Consider the following 24,208-nt stretch of genomic DNA (forward strand, 5'->3'; position numbering starts at 1 on the left):
TTAAGGAACCTCCATACTGTTCTCCGTAGTGGCTGTATCAATTTACATTCCCACCAACAGTGCAAGAGGGTTCCCTTTTCTCCACACCCTCTCCAGCATTTGTTGTTTGTAGATTTTCTGATGATGCCCATTCTAACAGGAGTGAGGTGATACCTCATTGTAGTTTTGATTTGCATTTCTCTAATAATTAGTGATGTTGAGCATCTTTTCATGTGCTTCGTGGCCGTCTGTATGTCTTCTTTGGAGAAATGTCTATTTAGGTCTTCTGCCCATTTTTGGATTGGGGTGTTTGTTTCTTTAATATTGAGCTGAATGAGCTGTTTATATATTTTGGATATTACTCCTTTGTCCATTGATTCATTTGCAAATATTTTCTCCCATTCTGAGGGTTGTCTTTTCGTCTTGTTTATGGTTTCCTTTGCTGTGCAAAAGCTTTGAAGTTTCATTAGGTCCCATTTGTTTATTTTTGTTTTTATTTCCATTACTCTAGGAGGTGGATCAAAAAAGATCTTGCTGTGATTTATGTCAAATAGTGTTCTTCCTATGTTTTCCTCTAAGAATTTTATAATGTCAGATCTTACATTTAGGTCTCAAATCCATTTTGAGTTTATTTTTGTGTATGGTGTTAGGGAGTGTTCTAATTTCATTCTGTTACATGTAGCTGTCCAGTTTTCCCAGCACCACTTATTGAAGAGACTGTCTTTTCTCCATTGTATATCCTTGCCTCCTTTGTCATAGATAGTTGACCATAGGTGTGTGGGTTTATCTCTGGGCTTTCTATCACGTTCCATTGATCTATGCTTCTGTTTTTGTGCCAGTACCATATTGTCTTGATTACTGTAGCTTTGTAGTATAGTCCGAAGTCAGGGAGTCTGATTCCTCCAGCTCCGTTTTTTTCCCTCAAGACTGCTTTGGCTATTCGGGGTCTTTTGTGTCTCCATACAAATTTTAAGATGATTTGTTCTAGCTCTGTAAAAAATACCATTGGTAATTTGATAGGGATTGTATTGAATCTGTAGATTGCTTTGGGTAGTATAGTCATTTTCACAATGTTGATTCTTCCAATCCAACAACATGGTATATCTCTCCATCTGTTTGTATCATCTTTAATTTCTTTCACCAGTGTCTTATAGTTTTCTGCATACAGGTCTTTTGTCTCCCTAGGTAGGTTTATTCCTAGGTATTTTATTCTTTTTGTTGCAATGGTAAATGGGAGTGTTTCCATAATTTCTCTTTCAGATTTTTCATCATTAGTGTATAGGAATGCAAGAGATTTCTGTGCAGTAATTTTGTATCCTGCAACGTTACCATATTCATTAATTAGCTCTAGCAGTTTTCTGGTGGCAATTTTAGGATCCTCTATTTATAGTATCACGTCATCTGCAAACAGTGACAGTTTTACTTCTTCTTTTCCAATTTGTATTCCTTTTATTTCTTTTTCTTCTCTGATTGCCATGGCTAGGACTTCCAGAACTATGCTGAATAATAGTGGTGAGAGTGGACATCCTTGTCTCGTTCCTGATCTTAGAGGAAATGCTTTCAGTTTTTCACCATTGAGAATGATGTTTGCTGTGGGTTTGTCATATATGGCCTTTATTATGTTAAGGTAGGTTCCCTCTATGCCCACTCTCTGTAGAGTTTTTATCATAAATGGGTGTTGAATTTTGTCAAAAGTTTTTTCTGAATCTATTGAGATGATCATATGCTTTTTATTCTTCATTTTGTTAATATGATGTATCACATTGATTGATTTGCATATATTGAAGAATCCTTGCATCCCTGGGATAAATCCCACTTGATCGTGGTGTATGATCCTTTTAATGTGTTGTTGGATTCATTTGCTAGTATTTTGTTGAGGATTTTTGCATCTATATTCATCAGTGATATTGGTCTGCAATTTTCTTTTTTTGTAGTGTCTTTGTCTGGTTTTGGTATTAGGGTGATGGTGGCCGTATAGAATGAGTTTGGGAGTGTTCCTTCCTCTGCAATTTTTTGGAAGAGTTTGAGAAGGATGGGTGTTAGCTCTTCTCTAAATGTTTGATAGAATTCACCTGTGAAGCCATCTGGTCCTGGACTTTTGTTTGTTGGAAGATTTCTAATCACAGTTTCAATTTCATTACTTGTGATTGGTCTATTCATATTTTCTGTTTCTTCCTGGTTCAGTCTTGGAAGGTTGTGCATTTCTAAGAATTTGTCCATTTCTTCCAGGTTGTCCATTTTATTGGCATTAAGTTGCTTGTAGTAGTCTCTTAGGATGCTTTGTATTTCTGCGGTGTCTGTTGTAACTTCTCCTTTTCATTTCTGATTTTATTGATTTGAGTTCTCTCCCTTTTTTTCTTGATGAGTCTGGCTAATGGCTTATCAATTTTGTTTATCTTCTCAAAGAACCAGCTTTTAGTTTTATTGATCCTTGCTATTGTTTTCTTTGTTTCTATTTCATTTATTTCTCCTCTGACCTTTATGATTTCTTTCCTTCTGCTAACTTTGGGTTTTGTTTGTTCTTCTTTCTCTAGTTTCTTTAGGTGTAAGGTTAGATTGTTTACTTGAGATTTTTCTTGTTTCTTTAGGTAGGCTTGTATAGCTATAAACTTCCCTCTTAGCACTGCTTTTGCTGCATCCCATAGGTTTTGGGTCGTCGTGTTTTCATTGTCATTTGTCTCTAGGTATTTTTTGATTTCCTCTTTGATTTCTTCAGTGATCTCTTGGTTATTTAGTAACATATTGTTTAGCCTCCATGTGTTTGTGTTTTTTACGTTTTTTTCCCTGTAATTCATTTCTAATCTCATAGCGTTGTGGTCAGAAAAGATGCTTGATATGATTTCAATTTTCTTAAATTTACTGAGGCTTGATTTGTGACCCAAGATGTGAACTATCCTGGAGAATGTTCCGTGCGCACTTGAGAAGAACGTGTAATCTGCTCTTTTTGGATGGAATGTCCTATAAATATCAATTAAATCTATCTGATCTATTGTGTCATTTAAAGCTTCTGTTTCCTTATTTATTTTCATTTTGGATGATCTGTCCATTGGTTTAAGTGAGGTGTTAATGCCCCCCAGTATTACTGTGTTACTGTCGATTTCCTCTTTTATAGCTGTTAGCAGTTGCCTTATGTATTGAGGTGCTCCTATGTTGGGTGCATATATATTTATAATTGTTATATCTTCTTCTTGGATTGATCCCTTGATCATTATGTAGTGTCCTTCCTTGTCTCTTGTAACATTCTTTATTTTAAAGTCTATTTTATCTGATATGAGTATAGCTACTCCAGCTTTCTTTTGATTTCCATTTGCATGGAATATCTTTTTCCATCCCCTCACTTTCAGTCTGTATGTGTCCCTAGGTCTGAAGTGGGTCTCTTGTAGACAGCATATATTTGGGTCTTGTTTTTGTATCCATTCAGCAAGCCTGTGTCTTTTGGTTGGAGCATTTAATCCATTCACGTTTAAGGTAATTATAGATATGTATGTCCCTATGACCATTTTCTTAATTGTTTTGAGTTTGTTATTGTAGGTCCTTTTCTTCTCTTGTGTTTCCCACTTAGAGAAGTTCCTTTAGCAATTGTTGTAGAGCTGGTTTGGTGGCGCTGAATTCTCTTAGCTTTTGCTTGTCTGTAAAGCTTTTGATTTATCCATTAAATCTAAATGAGATCCTTGCCAGGTAGAGTAATCTTGGTTGTAGGTTCTTCCCTTTCATCACTTTAAGTATATCATGCCACTCCCTTCTGGCTTGTAGAGTTTCTGCTGAGAAATCAGCTGTTAACCTTATGGGAGTTCCCTTGTATGTTATTTGTCATTTTTCCCTTGCTGCTTTCAATAATTTTTCTTTGTCTTTAATTTTTGCCACTTTGATTACTATGTGTCTCAGCGTGTTTCTCTTTGGGTTTATCCTGTATGGGACTCTCTGCACTTCCTGGACTTGGGTGGCTATTTCCTTTCCCATGTTAGGGAAATTTTCGACTATAATCTCTTCAAATATTTTCTCTGGTCCTTTCTCTCTCTCTTCTCCTTCTGGGACCCCTATAATGTGAATGTTGTTGCATTTAATGTTGTCCCAGAGGTCTCTTAGGCTGTCTTCATTTCTTTTCATTCTTTTTTATTTAGTCTGTTCCACAGCAGTGAATTCCACCATTCTGTCCTCCAGGTCACTTATCCGTTCTTCTGCCTCAGTTATTCTAATATTGATTCTTTCTAGTGTAGTTTTCGTTTCAGTTATTGTATTGTTCATCTCTGTTTGTTTGTTCTTTAATTCTTCTAGGTCTTTATTAATCATTTCTTGCATCTTCTCAATCTTTGCCTCCATTCTTATTCCGAGGTCGTGGATCATCTTCACTATCATTATTCTGAATTCTTTTTCTAGAAGGTTGCCTATCTCCACTTCATTTAGTTGTTTTTCTGGGGTTTTTTCTTGTTCCTTCATCTGGTATATAGCCCTCTGCCTTTTCATCTTGTCTGTCTTTCTGTAAATGTGGTTTTTGTTCCACAGGCTGCAGGATTGTAGTTTTTCTTGCTTCTGCTGTCTGCCCTATTGTGGTTGAGGCTGTCTAAGAGGGTTGTGCAGGCTTTCTGATGGGAGGGGCTGGTTCCTGCCCATGGGTAGATAGAGCTGGGTCTTGTCCGTCTGGTGGTCACAGCAATGCTCAGGGAGACTTTAAGCAACTTGTCTCCTGATGGGGGGGGCTGTGTTCCCGCCCTGTTGGTTGTTTGGCCTGAGATGACCCAGCACTGGAACCTACAGGCTGTTTTGTGGGGCTAATGGCGGTGTCTGGGAGGGCTCACGCCAGTGAGTACTTCTCAGAACTGCTGCTGCCAGTGTCCTTGTCCCCACAGTGAGCCACAGCCACCCTCGCCTCTGCAAGAGACCCTCCAATACTAGCAGGTAGGTCTGGCCCAGTCTCTTATGGGGTCACTGCTTTTTTCCCCCGGGTCCTTGTGCACATGAGACTTTGAGTGCCTGCCAGGAGTGGAGTTTCTGTTTCCTCCAGTCCTGTAGAAGTCCTGTAATCAAACCCCACTGGCCTTCAAAGCCAGATTCTCTGGGGACTCCTCCTTCCATTGCTTGACCACCAGGCTGGGAAGCCTGACATGGTGCTCAGAACTTTCACTCCTGTGGGATAACTTTTGTGGTATAATTGTTTTACAGTTTGTGAGTTGCCCACCTGGCAGGTATATGATTTGATTTTATCATGATTGCACCCCTCCTACCATCTTGTGGCCAATTCTTTGTCTTTGGATGTAGGGTATCTTTTTTGGTAGGTTCCAGCCTTTTTTTTATCAATGGTTGTTTAGCAGTTAGTTGTGATTTTGGTGTTTTTGTAAGAAGGGGGTGAGCTCATGTCCTTCTACTCCACCATCTTAAGCTAATCTCTAAACTCATTTTTTTTACAAGTGAAACTCAATTCATTATTGAGTCACAGAATCAATTTTTCCCTGTTACATTTGTTAGTTAGTAATGACTGTCATAAGAAGAAACGTAATGTGGGTTTTAAATCTGGCTATTTTGAACTCTAACTAGTTGGCACTAATGTTTCTTAAAATTTACACCTCACTTTCTTTTTCTTGGATAATTGTATAAATTAGTGAATGATGGGGATAGTTGTTTTCTATCTACCAGGAATTCCCTTGATTTCTGGTCTGTTGATGGCCTTCTTTTCTTCCAGCAATTTTTTTCATTTTAGCATTTTAGGAGGGAGGAGTTGTGGTGTCATTGCTCAGACCATAATTTAACCTAGGATCTCTCAGGTTCTTTGAGTAAATTAAGGATTAGACACACCTATGTTAATCCTCTGTGGTAAGAAAAAAACAGTACCTTAACAAAAAGTGCTGAGTGATGAAGCATTCCAGGTTTCAGATATGTTTTTGACTGGACTATCTAGCCACAAGAGAATGAAATATTTTTCCCATGTGGTAATTTTGTCATTGTTCTTAGCATGTGTATGCTTGTTCCACAAGCTAAGTATTGTGGGCTCATGAGAAGAAGATGAGTAGCATGATGTAGCACTGAGTAATGTGACAGTTCAGGACACTCTTGGAGTGCATTTTCTAGTAATATTCTTACCCATCAGCCAGTAAGCACTGGGTCCCTCAAAATTTTGTCTGATACCCTATCCCTTGTCTACTTGGAAGGATAATATATTTATTATTATAAGTTTATCCTGCATTTCTAGCTTCTAGCTGGGCACTTCTAGGTAAATGCTGTTGCTTCAAACTCATCCATTTTTTCCAGTTGTCCTTTTCTCGTAAACTTTTAGTTTTTTTGGACCCCACTCCCCTTCATCTCCCTACTGCTTTTCCCAACCCACTCTACTGTCATTTTGAGGGTGTATTCTTTCCCTCTTTTAATCAAAATGTTCTCTAATCTTCCTCTAGAAGCCCTTCTCTGCCCCACATGCCCCACATTTATGACCTTAAAACCTCCTTTCCAGCTCTCTTTGATGGCTTTTCATCCTTATATATGCCAAATCCATCTGCAACTGTGCTACCTGGAATAACTAGTAAAATGCTTCTCAGGGATGCATCCTTGTTTAACAATCTTTATTGGTTCCTCATGGCCTGCAGTGGAAACAGTCCAGATCCCGAGACCAGCTTTCCCTCATTCCGACCTCATATTCCTGCCAGTCTGTCCCACTGTCCCCTAGATTCATGTTGTCTGTCCTGTCTCTGAACCAGTTTTGTGTTCATGCCATTTCCTCAGCAACAACACTCTTTCCCATCCATGAGTCGCTGAAATTCTTTAATACCCATATTACAATTTGTCTCTTCAGTGAAATTTCAAGAAAACATCTCCCTCTTACTGCTAAGTTCTCTTTGGCTTAAACTGCCACTTTTTATTTTAGTTCTTACTTTACTTACTACTCCCCTTCCCTTCTCTCACCTCCATCAAATGGGCTAAATTATTAAGATAAGCACAAATCCCTGACTTCTACTACCCTCAACTCATTATCAACAGAAAGCCAAACACATAAAGTGTTCAGAATACTTAATAATGGCTCTTCATTAGCTTTACAATGGCTCTCAGGTGCACAGAATCACATCAATCATAATTATTAGTTCAGGACATACACATCATTAATCCATGCCTGCACAGACTGCTTATTTTTAATGAAATAACCATGAATACACCACACAGTATAAAAGCTAGGACCTTAACCAAAACATACCTGGTTCTGTGGTCTTTCCCAAAGGTTTCCTTCTGCAAGCACTTACAACTACGGAAATGCAGTGCTATGAAAGTGGGGGCAGTCAGGGCTAATATTTATGTATGTATGTATGTGGGATCTTAGTTCCCTGACCAGGGATTGAACCTGGGCCCTCGGTAGTGAAAGCACAGAGTCCTAACAACTGGACCGCCAGGGAATTTCCTTTTTTCAGCTTTTTTTTTTTTTGGAGGGCTAATTTAGAATGAGGATTCAAGGAGGGCCTTCCTGTAGAGGTGATGTTTGAGTCGCAGGAGGAGTGGAGAGCCCTGGGGGAAGGGGAGAGAAGAGAGCAGAGAAAAGGAGGAAACTATGTGTGTGATGGAAACCAAGAGGAGGTGGCGCTTGAAGAAGTCAGGACTCCTTAACCTCACGTGATAGAAACTGCAGCAGTAATTTAGGGCTGAATTGCTTTCTGATTGACTCACGTGGCTCCTGCCTGGCATGGGAGTCTTCATTTTCCTCCCTCTGGATGTTTTTTTGGGGGGGTGGGGGAGAACGTCACAGTATTTTTTTTCAGTTTTATTGAGATATAATTGACATACATCACTGTATAAGTTTAAGGTATACAACATAATGGCTTAACTTACATATATTATGAAATTATTACTACAATAAAAAGAAAATTTTTTTTCTGTGATGAGAACTCAGGATCTACACTCTTAACAACTTTCCTATATATCATACAGCAGTGTTAACTATAGTCATCATGTTGTACATTACATCCCTGGTACTTATTTATCTTATAACTGGAAGTTAGTACCTTTTGACCACCTTCATTCAGTTCTCCCTCCCCCCAACCCCTACCTTTGGTAACCACAGATCTGATCTCTTTTTTATGAGTTTTTTTGTTTTGTTTTGTTTTAGATTCCACGTATATGTGAGATCATAGAGCATGTCTTTCTCTGACTTATTTTACTTAACATAATGTCTTCAAGGTCCATCCATGTTGCAAATGGCAGGATTTCCTTATTGTTCTTTTATGGCTGAATAATACTCCTGTGCGTGTGTGCGTGTGTGCGTGTGTGCGTGTGTGTGTGTGTAGAAAACCCTGAAGTCTCCACCTAAAAATTATTACAACTGATAAATGAATTCAGCAAAGTTGTAGGATACAAGATTAATATACAGAAGTCTGTTGCTTTTCTATACACTAATATTGAACTAACATACATACACCACAACTTCTTTTCCTATTCATCCATTGACAGACACTGAAGTTTTTTCCATGTCTTGGGTATTGTAAATAATGCTGCTATGAACATGAGAGTACACATATCTCTTTGAGTTAATGTTTTCATTTCTTTTGGATATATTCCCAGAAGTCAAATTGCTAAATCATATGGTAGTTGCATTTTTAATTTTTAAGGTTTCTCCATACTGTTTGCCACAGCAGCTGTACCAACAGTGCACAAGGGGTTCCTTTTCTCCACATCCTCTTTTTTGTCATCTCTTATCTTTTTGATGACCATTTTTTTATATGGTGTGAGGAAATGTTCTAATCTCATTGTTTTACATGTGACTGTCAGTTTTTCCAGCACCATTTATTGAAGAAACTGTCTTTCTCCATTGTATATTCTTGCTTGCTTTGCTGTAAATTAATTGACCGTAAGTGTGTGGGTTTGTTTCTGGGCTTTCTATTCTGTTCCATTGATCTATGTGTCTGTTTTTGTGCCAGTACCATGCTGTTTTTATTACTATACCTTTGTAGTATAGTCTGAAGTCTGAGAGGGTGACACCTCCAGCTTTGTTCTTTTTTCTCAAGATTGCGTTTGCAATTTGGGATCTTTTGTGTTTCCATATGAATTTTAGGATTATTTGTTTTAGTTCTGTGAAGAATGTCATGGGTATTTTAATAGGGGTTGCATTAAATCTGTAGCTTGCTTTGGGTAGTATGGCCATTTTAATAATATTAATTCTTCAATCAGAGAGCATAGGATAACTTTCCATTTCTTTGTATCATCTTCCATTTCCTTCATCAGTGTTTTATAGTTTTCAGAGTATAGGTCTTTCACTTCCTTGATTGTTTATTCCTAAGTATATTATTATTTTTGATGCAATTTTAAATGGGATTTTTTTTTACTTTCTCTTTCTGTTAGTTCATTATTAGTGTATAGAAAAACAACAGATTTCTGTATATTAATCTTGTATCCTGCACCTTTGCTGAATTCATTTATTAGTGTAGTTTTGGGTGGAGACTTCAGGGTTTTCTATATAAAGTATCATGTCTCTGCAAATAGTGACACTTCAACTTCTTCCCTTGAGATATGGATACTATTAATTTCTTTTTCTTGTCTGATTGCTGTGGCTAGGACTTTAATACTGTGTTAAATAAAAGTGATGAGAGTGGGCATCCTTGTCTTGTTCCTGAATTTAGAGCAAAGGCTTTCAGCTTTTCACTGTTGAATATGATGTTAGCTGTGGGTTTGCCATAAATGGCCTTTATTATGTTGAGATTTGTTCCCTCTCTACCCACTTTAATGAGAGTTTTTAATCACAAATGGATGTTGAATTTCGTCAGATGCTTTTTCTGCATCTATTGAGATGATCATGTGGTTTTTATCCTTTTGTTAATATGGTGTATCACATTGATTGATTTTTGAATATTGAACTATCCTTTCATCCCTGGAATAAATCCAACTTCGATGGTGTATGATCTTTTTTATATATTGTTGGATTCAGTTTGCTAATATTTTGAGGATTTTTGCATCTATATTCATCAAAAATACTGGCCTGTAATTTTGTTTTTTTGTAGTGTCTTTGTCTGGTTTCGGCATCAGGGTAATGGTGTCCTCATAGAACAAACTTGGGAGTGTTCTGTCCTCTTGAATTTTTTTGGACTAGTTTGAGAAGGGTAGATATTAATTCTTCTTATATGTTTGGTAGAATTCCCCTGCAAAGCTGTCTGGTACTGGACTTTTGTTTACTGGGAGTTTGTTTTCAATTACACATTCAATTTCAATTAGTGATTGGTCAGTTCCAATTGTCTGTTTCTTCTTGATTCAGTCTTGGAAGGTTGTATGTTTCTAGAAACTTGTCTGTTGCTCCTAGGTTGTCTAATTTTTTGGCATATAATTGTTCATAGTATTTGCTTATGATTTTTTTTGTATCTCTGTGGTATCGGTTATTTCTCCTTTTTCATTTCTTATTTATTTGGGTCGTCTCTCTTTTCTTCTTGGTAAGTTTGGCTAAAGGTTTATCAATTTTGTTTATCTTTTCAAAAAACCAACTCTTGGTTTCACAGTTTTTTCTATTGATTTTTTTTTTTTGGTCTGTGTTTCCTCTCTGATCTTATTTCCTCCCTTCTGCTAATTTTGGGTTTTGATTGTTCTTTTTCTAATTCCTTTAGGTGGTAGGTTAGGTTGTTCATTTGAGGTTTTTGTTTGTTTCTTGAGGAAGGCATGTATCACTATAAACCTCTCTTAGAACTGCTTTTGCTGTATCCCACAGATTTTGGAGTGTTGTGTTTCCATTTTCACTTGTCTTGAGGCATTTTCTGATTTCCTCTTTGATTCCTTCATTAACCTATTGGTTTTTTAGTAGCATGATGTTTAGTCTCCACGTGTTTGTTCTTTCCCCATTTTTCTTTCTGTAATTGATTTCTAGTTTCATACTGTAGTGTTTAAAAAAATGCTTGATATAATTTCTGTCCTCTTAAATTTGTTGAGAATTGTTTTCTGGCCTAGTGTGTGATCTGTCCTGGAGAGCATTCCATGTGTATTTGAAAAGAATGTGTATTCTGTTGTTTTGGGATGTACTGTCCTATAGATATCTATTAAGTCCAACTCGTCTGTTGTGTCATTTAAGACCACTGTTGCCTTAGTGATTTTCTGTCTGGATGATCTGTCCATTGATGTCAGTGGGGTGTTAAAGTCTTCTACTATTATTATTGTCAATTTCTCCTTTTACATCTGTTAGTATTTGCTGTATATATTTAGGTGCTCCTGTATTGGGTGTACATATGTTAATGAGTGTAATAATCTCTTCTTGTGTTGATCACTTTATCATTATATATAATGCCCTTCTTTGTCTTTCTTTATGGCTTTTGTTTTAAAGTCTATTTGTCTGATGTGAGTATTGCTACCCCTGCTTTCTTGTTGTTTCCATTTGCAAGAAATATCTTTTTCTATCCCCTCACTTTCAGTCTGTGTGTATTTTTAGCTCTGAAGTAAGTCTCTTATAGGCAGCATATAGAAGGGTGTTGTTTTTTCATCTGATAAGCCACTCTATCTTTTGATTAGAGCATTTAGTCCATTGACATGTAAAATAAATGTTGATAAGTATGTACTTATTGGCATTTTATTACTTGTTTTCCAATTATTTTTGTAGTTATTGTCTGTTTATTTCTTCTTATTTTGTTCCCTTGTGGTTTGATGATTTTCTTTAGAATATGCTTGTGTTATGTTCTTTTTAGGTTTTTGATTTGTGGTTACCATGTGGATAATATATGTTGACCTATAACTATATCTATTTGTTTTAAACTGGTACTCATTTAAGTCCAAACACACCTGAGAGATGTACATTTTTTTTACTCCCCTCCACCACATTTTTTGTTTTTGATGTCATATTTTACACCATGTTTACCCCTTAACTGTTTATTGGAGTTATAATTGCTTTTACAATTTTTTGTCTTTTAGTCTTCAGGCTGGCTTCTTTAAGTGGTTGATCCTCAGTCCTTGCTCTGTATTTGCCTTTCCTATTGGTATTTTCCCTTTCCTCTGGATTTTACTTCTTTTCATGTAGGAGGGCGCTTTAACACTTCTTTTACAGTAGGTTTAGTATTGATAAACTCCTTTAGTTTTTGCTTGTCTGAGAAGTTCGTTATCTCTCCTATTCTAAATGATAATTTTGCTGGGTAGAGTATCCTAGGTTGCAGATTTTTCCCTTTCTGCACTTGAATATATCATGCCCCTCCCTTCTGGACTGCAGTGTTTCTGCAGATAAGTCAACTGATAGCCTTCTGGGGGGACGGTTCTCTTGTATATGACTCTGTGTTTTTCTCTTGCTGACTTTAGAATTCTCTTTTTAGCTTTAACTTTTGCCATTTTAATTATGATATGCCTTGGTGTGGGTCTGTTTGGGTTCATCTTTTTGGGACCCTCTGTGCTTCCTGTACCTGGATATCTATTTCCTTCTTCAGGTTTGGGAAGTTGTCAGCCATAATTTCCTCAAATACATTTTCAATCCCCTCTGTCTCTCTTCTCCCTCTGGGACCCCTATAATGCAAATGTTGGTATGCTCAATGTTTCCCAGAGATCTCTTAAATTGTTTTCATTTTTAAAATTTTCTTTTTGTTGTTCTGATTGGATGATTTCCATTATTCTATCTTCCAGAGGATTTATGCATATTTCTGTATCACTTAGTCTGCTATTCATTCCTTCTAGTGTGTTTTTTATTTCAGCTATTGAATTCTTCATTTCTAATTGGGTCTTTTTTATATTTTCCAGTTTCTTGTTAAATTTTTCACTGTATACATCTATTCTTCTCTCTAATTCAGTTAACATTTTTATTACCAATGCTTTGAATTCTTTATCTGGTAAATTGTTTATTTCTGTTTCATTATTTTTTTCAGGGGTTTTCTCTTGCTCTTTCAATTGAGAGCAATTCCTCTGCCTTTCCATTTTGCTTAACTTTCTCTGCCTCTATAAATTTAGGTGAAACAGTTACCTATTGCATCTTGAAGGGGTGTTATTAAGTGGGAGTGTCCCTGTACAGACTGTGTGTGCCCAATGCCTTTGATGGGAGAGCTGGATTAGACATGGATGCATGCTACCTCTTTCCTCAGGGTGTGCTGACAGCTATCACTTGGTAGGGGGTGGGGCTGGAGATGAAGGGCCTGGAGCTGGAGCTTAGTATAAGGCAGGATTTCCCCTCTGCTCAGTGGCTGTCACCACCCTATCATGGGCAGGATCTGATCCCAAGGTGCTGGAGCAGAAGCCCTGAGGGTTGGGCTGACCTGGCTGTGTTCCCTTTAAGTGTGTGTTTTCCCTTCTTCCCAGACGGGGATACTTGCCCCAGAGCAAGGGAGTGCTGAAGCAAATGGGGCCCATGTGGAGCCACACTGCAGGGCAGGAGGGGCATGTATTGGGGGGTAAGCTGTGGAGGAGCAGCACCATCAGAATCTGGGCTGCTTCTGGTGTGCCGCTTGAGTTAAGCACCAACAGTGGCCACCGCTGCCCTACCGAGGCTCCACCCCAGGACCAGGTCACCTCTATATCCCACAGTCAAGTCTTCTCCCTGGTGATGGCCACCCCAGATCCAGTGCTGCACTGTGACATGGAATGAACAGGGGGCTGATCATTCACTTGGTTCAGGCTGGGGTGCACAGCACCATGGTTTCAGGAAACCCAGCAGTTGCTAGAGCAGACCTCTCTCTGCCCTGCCTCAGGGGCAAGCCAGCACATGTGTGCTCCCCTCAAGTGGAGTCCAGGCTTCCCATAGCCCTTCTATTAGTCCCAGCAGTCCTCCAACCAGCAAAGGAGGCTCTTCTCTTCCTTCTGGTGTAGGACCCCAGGACTGGGATATTCAATCTGTGTCTCTCACCACTCACTCCCTAGGGTGGGTGTCCACCCATGTAACCTCCCTTTTCCTCTGAGTTCCCTCCCAGGGGCATAGGTCCCTACCCAATTTCTATTCTTCCCTTCCTACCTGATTACACGTGTATTTTTCTTACGTCCTTGGTTGTATAGGAGTCCTCCTGCCAGTTTCCAGTTAGTTTTCAGTGAGAATTGTTCCACATGTAGAGGTATTTTTGATGTGTTCATGGGGGGAGGTGAGCTCCACATCCTCTTACTCCACACCGTGATTGATCCCCCGCACATATAATTGATTGTATGTATTTTGCAATGTGTCAGTTATCTAACACTCACCTGATTAGTGTGCTCAGCCTTCATGGATTAAGGCCTATGTCCATGATTATTATTTACAACATCTAAAGCTTAGAGTAAACACTTGTATTAGTCCGCATGGGCTACTGTAACAAAATGCCATAGACTAGATGTCTTAAACAACAGAAATTGATTTCTCACAGTTCTGGAGGCTGTAAATCCAAGATCAAGGTGTTGGCAGCATTGGTTTCTCCTGAGGCCCCTCTCCTCGGCTTGCAGATGGCCATCTTCTCATGTCCTCACATGGACTTCTCTGCACAGCCATCCTTGGTTTCTCCCTTCTTAAAATGACACCAGTCTTACTGGATTAAAGCCCCACCCTTATAACCTTATTTACCACTAATTACCTCTTTAAAGTTCCTATCTCCAAATACAATCACATCAGGAGTGGGGGGTAGGATTTCAATATACAAATTTGTGGGGGCCAATTTAGTCCGTAACAACTGTCAGTTCTTCATCCCCTTTGAAACAGGACCCAAGAAGCTCAACCCTCCTAATAGTCTTCCATGTGGCAGCCAGAAAGCTCTTTCTTTAAAAGCCAGCCTAATGGTGTCCTGCTTCCCAGCTTTCAGATACAGTTTAGACTATCTAAATTAACCCGTAAGTGTCTAAGCCATTGGCATCTTGCTCAGCTCTCTGACCTTATATCCTGCTATGTACAAGCCACCCACCCAATGCTCTGCCTTTTCCTATCCCTCTCCACCGTGTTCCTTCTTTATGGAAGTGATTATAACTTGCTACCTTCAGGTTTTATCCTGTGGGCTTCCATCTGCTCTCCTATCTGTATCCTTTATGCAGCTGAATCTTATTTGTTGTTCAAGACTCAGCTCAAGTGTCTCCTCTTCTAGAAACCTCTTTACAGGACACTCTCCTCTACAACATCCTATCTTGTGTGCATATTTATAGCTCAAACTGTGGCTCTTGGCTTGTCTCACCTCATCTGAACCATAACCTCTTTGAGGGCAGGGACTGTGTCCTACTTATTCCATTTGTACTCCCAGCACTTCACACAGTTCCTGGAATGACACAGAGGAAGAAATCTATGGAACTATTTGAATAGTGATGCAAATCAGATACTGTCATTCCATCTCCTAAGCAAATAGCTCTGTTTGAGGCTGTTGTGGATTCCCGTTCAGATGATCATGGGGGCATCCTTTCTTACTGATTATGCTGACATATTACTAGCTGGCCCAGGCTTGTAAGCTGTTTTGCTAACGGTCCCCACAAAGAACTAGAAAAAGAACAAATTAAGCCCATAATTAGTAGAAGGAAGGAAATAAAGATCAGAGTGAAAGAAATGGAAACCAGATAAAAATAGGAAGAATCAACAAAACTAAAAACTAATTCTTTGAAAAGATAGCTAGACTATATATGTGTTGATTGCTAAAACTTTCCTCTCAGAACCTCTTTGGTTGCATCCCACAAGATCTGATATGTTGTATTTACATTTTCTTTTGTTAAATAACTTTTTATTTCAATTGCAATTTCTTCTTTGACCCATTGGTTGTTTAAAAGTGTATTGTTTCGTTTTCACATGTTTGTAGATCTCGATTTCCTCTTGATGTAGATTTCTACTTTTATGCCATTGGGGACAGAAAAGGTAGCTGGTATGATTTCAGTCGTCTTAGATTTGCTAGGATTTGTTCTGTGTCCTATCATATGCTCTATGCTGTAGAATGTTTCTTGTGCACTTGAAAAGAATGTGTATTCTGCTTTTGGATGGACTGTTCTATGTAATTTATTAAGTTCATCTGGTCTAATGTGTCCTTTAAGGCCAGTGTTTCCTTATTGATTTTCTGTCTGGATGATCTATCATTGATGTAAGTGGGGTGTTAAAGTCCCCTACTATTATTGTGTTACTGTCAGCTTCTCCTTTTATGTCTGTTAATATTTCCTTTATGTATTTGGTGCCCCTATGTTGGGTGTATTTATTATGTTTCTAATTTTTATATGTCCTTGGTGTATTGACCCTTTTGTCATTATTTGTCACTTCTTACCATTTATTATTTCAAGTCTATTTTGTCTGATACAAATATTGCTACACCCACTTTCTTTTTGTTTCCAGTTGCTTGGAATATCATTTTCTGGCCCTACATTTTGAGCCTCTGTATTAATATGTCTTTAGAGCCGAGATGAGTCTCCTTAGGCAGCATATAGTTCGGTCATTTTTTTTAATCCATCCAGCCACTCTGTACTTTTTGATTGCTGAGTTCAATCCCTTTATATTTAGGGTGATGTTGATATGTAAGAACTTACTACTGCCATTTAGTCTTTTGCCTTCTGGTTATTTTGTTGCTCCATTGGGTTTTTTTTTTTAATTTTTATTGGAATATAGTTGATTTACAATATTGTGATAGTTTCTGGTGTACAGCAAAGTGAATCAGTTATACATACACATATATACAATCATTTTTAGATTCTTTTCCCATATAGGTCATTACAGAGTACTGAGTAGAGTTCTCTGTGCTATACAGTAGCTCCTTATTAGTTATCTAATTTTATATATAGTAGTATGTGTATGTCAATCCCAACCTCCCAATTTATCCCTCCCTCCGTTTCCCCACTGGTAACCATAAGTTTGTTTTTTACATCTGTCACTCTATTTCTGTTTTGTAAATAAGTTCATTTGTACCATTTTTTAGATTCCACATATAAATGATATCATATGATATTTGTCTTTCTCTGTCTGACTTACTTCACTTAGTATGATAATCTCCAGTTTCGTCCATGTTGCTGCAAATGGCATTATTTCATTCTTATTATGGCTGAGTAATATTCCATTGTATGTACGTACCACATCCTCTTATCCATTCCTCTGTTGATAAACACTTAGGTTGCTTCCATGTCCTGGCTATTGTGAGTAGTGCTGCAGTGAACATTGCATGTATCTTTTCGATTTATGGTTTTCTCAGGATATATGCCCAGGAGTGGAACTGCTGGATCACATGGTAGCTCTATTTCTGATTCTTTAAGGAACCTCCAAACTATTCTGCATAATGGTCATACCAATTTACCTTCCCACCAACAGTGTAGGAGGGTTCCCTTTTCTTCACACCCTCTCAAGCATTTATAGTTTGGAGATTCTTTGATGCTGGACATTCTGACCAGTGTAAGGTGATACCTCATTATGGTTTTGATTTGCATTTCTCTAATGATTAGTGGTGTTAAGCATCTTGGCATGTGCCTCTCAGCCGTCTGTATGTCTCCTTTGGAGAAATGTCTGTTTAGATCTTCCAGCCATTTTTTTTTCACACACACACACACACTGTATTTTATTTTTACAAGAGATAAATAAACTGACACCAAGCATTGTAAATGGATGACCACAACAAAAGCAACAATGATTGCAATTACCAAACATGAAACACACTCATACTATGTCATAATATTGACATTCAGTCCAGTAATCCTCCACTGTAACAGCTCCTTTACCTTGCAGTGAAAATTGATTTGTATATTTTTTGCCTCTGAGTCCTTGTGGGATTTTTTTTTTATTATTCAAACAGAAAGTCACAAAAATTATAATCATCCTCATCAGTTCACTCAGTCCCATGTAATTAATTTTTTTTTCAATCTTGATCTCTTGTTAGCACTTTTATGAATTCATCAGTTTTCCATTAGAATTCTGAAAATGCTTATTCATTCAGTTCAGCAGTATAGTCAGTTACCAGAAACCTGTACTTGTCAGAGTCTTTTCCATCAATTCCTTGAAGATGAAACCCTTTTATAGGAACATTTATGCAAAAGCATCAGAGTACACCCAGAACTGCCTGTAAATGACAAAAGACTTAAAAATGACCACAGTTAAAGATTTGATGAAAGTTCATAATAATGCAATTGACAAGGAAATTTAGTTATTTCTGAGATATACATTTTAAAGTAATAACCAGAATTATGATATAACATTATACCAGAACATATAAGATTTTTAGAAATTTCATGTAATGTCTGAAACATTTATATTAACATCTTTCCATACAAATAACCCAAAGAAAGTTTAGTATTAGTTGTTTTGTTTGTGTGTTTGTTTGTTTTTTTATACTGCAGGTTCTTATTAGTCATCAATTGTATACACATCAGTGTATACATGTCAATCCCAATTGCCCAATTCAGCACACCACCATCCCCAGCCCACCGCGGTTTTACCCCCTTGGTGTCCATACGTTTGTTCTCTACATCTGTGTCTCAACTTCTGCCCTGTAAACCGGTTCATCTGTACCATTTTTCTAGGTTCCACATACATGCGTTAATATACGATATTTGTTTTTCTCTTTCTGACTTCACTCTGTATGACAGCCTCTAGATCCAACCACGTCTCACCAATGACTCAATTTCGTTCCTTTTTATGGCTGAGTAATATTCCATTGTATATATGTACCACAACTTCTTTATCCATTTGTCTGTCAATGGGCATTTAGGTTGCTTCCATGACCCGGCTATTCTAAATAGTGCTGCAATGAACATTGGGGTTCATGTGTCTTTTTGAATTACGATTTTCTCTGGGTATATGCCCAGCAGTGGGATTGCTGGATCATATGGTAATTCTATTTTTAGTTTTTTAAGGAACCTCCATACTGTTCTCCATAGTGGCTGTTATCAATTTACATTCCCACCAACAGTGCAAGAGGGTTCCCTTTTCTCCACACCCTCTCCAGCATTTGTTGTTTGTACATTTTCTGATGATGCCCATTCTAACTGGTGTGAGGTGATACCTCATGGTAGTTTTGATTTGCATTTGTCTAATAATTAGTGATGTTGAGCAGCTTTTCATGTGCTTCTTGGCCATATGTATGGCTTCTTTGGAGAAATGTCTATTTAGGTCTTCTGCCCATTTTTGGATTGGGGTGTTTGTTTCTTTAATATTGAACTGCATGAGCTGTTTATATATTTTGGATATTACTCCTTTGTCCATTGATTCCTTTGCAAATATTTTCTCCCATTCTGAGGGTTGTCTTTTCGTCTTGTTTATGGTTTCCTTTGCTGTGCAAAAGCTTTGAAGTTTCATTAGGTCCCATTTGTTTATTTTTGTTTTTATTTCCATTACTCTAGGAGGTGGATCAAAAAAGATCTTGCTGTGATTTATGTCAAATAGTGTTCTTCCTATGTTTTCCTCTAAGAATTTTATAATGTCAGATCTTACATTTAGGTCTCAAATCCATTTTGAGTTTATTTTTGTGTATGGTGTTAGGGAGTGTTCTAATTTCATTCTTTTACATGTAGCTGTCCAGTTTTCCCAGCACCACTTATTGAAGAGACTGTCTTTTCTCCATTGTATATCCTTGCCTCCTTTGTCATAGATAGTTGACCATAGGTGTGTGGGTTTATCTCTGGGCTTTCTATCTTGTTCCATTGATCTATGTTTCTGTTTTTGTGCCAGTACTGTATTGTCTTGATTGCTGTAGCTTTGTAATATAGTATGAAGTCAGGGAGTCTGATTCCTCCAGCTCCGTTTCTTTCCCTCAAGACTGCTTTGGCTATTCGGGGTCTTTTGTGTCTCCATACAAACTTTAAGATGATTTGTTCTAGTTCCGTAAAAAATGTCATTGGTAATTTGATAGGGATTGCATTGAATCTGTAGATTGCTTTGGGTAGTATAGTCATTTTCACAATATTGATTCTTCCAATCCAGGAACATGGTATATCTCTCCATCTGTTGGTGTCATCTTTAATTTCTTTCATCAGTGTCTTATAGTTTTCTGCATACAGGTCTTTTGTTTCCCTAGGTAGGTTTATTCCTAGGTATTTTATTCTTTTTGTTGCAATGGTAAATGGAAGTGTTTCCATAATTTCTGTTTCAGATTTTTCATCATTAGTGCATAGGAATGCAAGAGATTTCTGTGCATTCATTTTGTATCCTGCAACTTTACCGAATTCATTAATTAGCTCTAGTAGTTTTCTGGTGGCAGTTTTAGGATTCTCTATGTATAGTATCACGTCATCAGCAAACAGTGACAGTTTTACTTCTTCTTTTCCAATTTGTATTCCTTTTATTTCTTTGTCTTCTCTGATTGCCGTGGCTAGCACTTCCAAAACTGTTGAATGATAGTGTGAGTGGACATCCTTGTCTCGTTCCTGATCTTAGAGGAAATGCTTTCAGTTTTTCACCATTGAGAATGATGTTTGCTGTGGGTTTGTCATATATGGCCTTTATTATGTTGACGTAGGTTCCCTCTATGCCCACTTTCTGTAGAGTTTTTATCATAAATGGGTGTTGAATTTTGTCAAAAGCTTTTTCTGCATCTATTGAAATGATCATATGGTTTTTATTCTTCAATTTGTTAATATGGTGTATCACATTGATTGATTTGCTTACATTGAAGAATCCTTGCATCCCTGGGATAAATCCCACTTGATCATGGTGTATGATCCTTTTAATGTGTTGTTGGATTCTGTTTGCTAGTATTTTGTTGAGGATTTTTGCATCTATATTCATCAGTGATATTGGTCTGTAATTTCCTTTTTTTGTAGTATCTTTGTCTGGTTTTGGTATCAGGGTGATGGTGGTCTCATAGAATGAGTTTGGGAGTGTTCCTTCCCCTGCAATTTTTTGGAAGAGTTTGAGAAGAATGGCTGTTAGCTCTTCTCTGAATGTTTGATAGAATGTTTGATAGATGGCTGTGAAGCCATCTGGTCCTGGACTTCTGTTTTTTGGAAGATTTTTATCAGTTTCAATTTCAGTGCTTGTGATTGGTCTGTTCATATTTTCTGTTTCTTCCTGGTTCAGTCTTGGAAGGTTATACCTTTCTAAGAATTTGTCCATTTCTTCCAGGTTGTCCATTTTATTGGCATAGAGTTGCTTGTAGTAGTCTCTTAGGATGCTTTGTATTTCTGTGGTATCTGTTGTAACTTCTCCTTTTTCATTTCTAATTTTATTGATTTGAGTCCTCTCCCTCTCTTTCTTGATAAGTCTGGCTAATGGTTTATCAATTTTGTTTATCTTCTCAAAGAACCAGCTTTTAGTTTTATTGATCTTTGCTATTGTTTTTTTTGTTTCTATTTCATTTATTTCTGCTCTGATCTTTATGATTTCTTTCCTTCTGCTAACTTTGGGTTTTGTTTGTTCTTCTTTCTCTAGTTTCTTTAGGTGTAAGGTTAGATTGTTTGAGATTTTTCTTGTTTCTTGAGGTAGGGTTGTATAGGTATAAACTTCCCTGTTAGAACTGCTTTTGCTGCATCCCATAGGTTTTGGGTCGTCGTGTTTTCATTGTCATTTGTCTCTAGGTATTTTTCGATTTCTTCTTTGATTTCTTCAGTAATCTCTTGGTTGTTTAGTAACGTATTGTTTAACCTCCATGTGTTTGTGTTTTTTACGTTTTTTTCCCTGTAATTCATTTCTAATCTCATAACGTTGTGGTCAGAAAAGATGCTTGATATGATTTCAATATTCTTAAATTTACTGAGTCTTGATTTGTGACCCAAGATGAGATCTATCCTGGAGAATGTTCCATGCGCACTTGAGAAGTGTAATCTGCTGTTTTTGGATGGAATGTCCTATAAATATCAATTAAATCTATCTGGTCTATTGTGTCATTTAAAGCTTCTGTTTCCTTATTTATTTTCATTTTGGATGATCTGTCCATTGGTTTAAGTGAGGTGTTAATGCCCCGCAGTATTACTGTGTTACTGTTGATTTCCTCGTTTATAGCTGTTAGCAGTTGCCTTATGTATTGAGGTGCTCCTATGTTGGGTGCATATATATTTATAATTGTTATATCTTCTCCTTGGATTGATCCCTTGATCATTATATAGTGTCCTTCCTTGTCTCTTGTAACATTCTTTATTTTAAAGTCTATTTTATCTGATATGAGTATTGCTACTACAGCTTTCTTTTGATTTCTGTTTGCATGGAATATCTTTTTCCGTCCCCTCACTTTCAGTCTGTATGTGTCCCTAGGTCTGAAGTGGGTCTCTTGTAGACAGCATATATTTGGGTCTTGTTTTTGTATCCATCCAGCAAGCCTGTGTCTTTTGGTTGGAGCATTTAATCCATTCACGTTTAAGGTAATTATAGATATGTATGTCCCTATGACCATTTTCTTAATTGTTTTTCATTTGTTTTTGTAGATCCTTTTCTTCTCTTGTGTTTCCCACTTAGAGAAGTTCCTTTAGCATTTGTTGTAGAGCTGGTTTGGTGGTGCTGAATTCTCTTAGCTTTTGTTTGTCTGTAAAGCTTTTGATTTCTCCATTGAATCTGAATGAGATCCTTGCTGTGTAGAGTAATCTTGGTTGTAGGTTCTTCCCTTTCATCACTTTAAGTATATCATGCCACTCTCTTCTGGCTTGTAGAGTTTCTGCTGAGAAATCAGCTGTTAACCTTATGGGAGTTCCCTTGTATATTATTTGTCATTTTTCCCTTGCTGCTTTCAATAATTTTTCTTTGTCTTTAATTTTTGCCAATTTGATTACTATGTGTCTTGGCGTGTTTCTCCTTGGCTTTATTCTGTATGGGACTCACTGCGCCTCCTGGACTTGGGTGGCTCTTTCCTTTCCCATTTTAGGGAAATTTTTGACTATAATCTCTTCAAATATTTTCTCTGGTCCATTCTCTCTCTCTTCTCCTTCTGGGACCCCTATAATGTGAATGTTGTTGCATTTAATGTTGTCCCAGAGGTTTCTTAGGCTGTCTTCATTTCTTTTCATTCGTTTTTCTTTATTCTGCTCCACAGCAGTGAATTCCACCATTCTGTCTTCTAGGTCACTTATCCGTTCTTTTGCCTCAGTTATTCTGCTATTGATTCCTCCTAGTGTATTTTTCATTTCAGTTATTGTATTGTTCATCTCTGTTTGTTCTTTATTTCTTCTAGATATTTGTTAAACATTTCTTCATCTTCTCGATCTTTGCCTCCATTCTTTTTCCGAGGTCCTGGATCATCTTCACTATCATTATTCTGAATTCTTTTTCTGGAAGTTTGCCTATCTCCACTTCATTTAGTTGTTTTTCTGGAGTTTTATCTTGTTCCTTCATCTGGTACATAGCCCTCTGCCTTTTCATCTTTCCTATCTTTCTGTGAATGTGGTTTTTGTTCCACAGGCTGCAGGATTATAGTTGTTCTTGCTTCTGCTGTCTGCCCTCTGGTGGACGAGGCTATCTAAGAGGCTTGTGTAAGTTTCCTGATGGGAGTGACTGGTGGTGGCTAGAGCTGGCTGTTGCTCTGGTGGGCAGAGCTCAGTAAAACTTTAATCCACTTGACTGTTGATGGGTGGGGCTGGGTTCCCTCCCTGTTGGTTGTTTTGCCTGAGGCAACCCAACACTGGAGCCTACCTGGGCTCTTTGGTGGGTAATGACAGACTCTGGGAGGGGTCTTGCCAAGGAGTACTTCCCGGAACTTCTGCTGCCAGTGTCCTTGTCCCCATGGTGAGCCACAGCATCCCCCCCCCCCCCGCCTCTGCAGGAGACCTTCCAACACTAGTAGGTAGGTCTGGTTCAGTCTGTCCTGGGGTCACTGCTCCTTCCCCTAGGTCCCGATGCACACACTACTTTGTGTGTGCCCTCCAAGAGTGGAGTCTCTGTTTCCCCCAGTCCTGTCGAAGTCCTGCAATCAATTCCCACTAGACTTCAAAGTCTGATTCTCTAGGAATTCCTCCTCCCGTTGCCGGACCCCCAGGTTGGGAAGCCTGACATGGGGCTCATAACCTTCACTCCAGTCGGTGGACTTCTGTGGTATAAGTGTTCTCCAGTCTGTGAGTCACCCACCCAGCAGTTATGAGATTTGATTTTACTGTGATTGTGCCCCTCCTACTGTCTCATTGTGGCTTCTCCTTTGTCTTTGGATGTGGGGTATCTTTTTTGGTGAGTTCCAGTGTCTTCCTGTCAATGATTGTCCAGCAGCTAGTTGTGATTCTGGTGTTCTTGCAAGAGGGAGTGAGAGCATGTCCTTCTACTCCGCTATCTTGGTTCCTCCCCTGCTCCATTGGTTTTGTTCTTCTGTTTCTACCTTTGTAAGTTGTTGGTTTTCATGGTGATTTGCTCATTATCCACTTTTTTAATATTTTGTGTCTCTGGTATAGATTTTTACTTTGGTGTTACCATGAAGTTTACAGACATCATCTCATAGATAAATTGCTATCAGCAGAAAAAGGACAATTTTATCTTCTTTTCTTTTTTAACATTTATTTATTTTTATGAAAGTAT

The sequence above is a fragment of the Balaenoptera ricei genome, chromosome 2 (assembly GCF_028023285.1).
Source record: "Balaenoptera ricei isolate mBalRic1 chromosome 2, mBalRic1.hap2, whole genome shotgun sequence".
Lineage (NCBI taxonomy): Eukaryota > Metazoa > Chordata > Mammalia > Artiodactyla > Balaenopteridae > Balaenoptera > Balaenoptera ricei.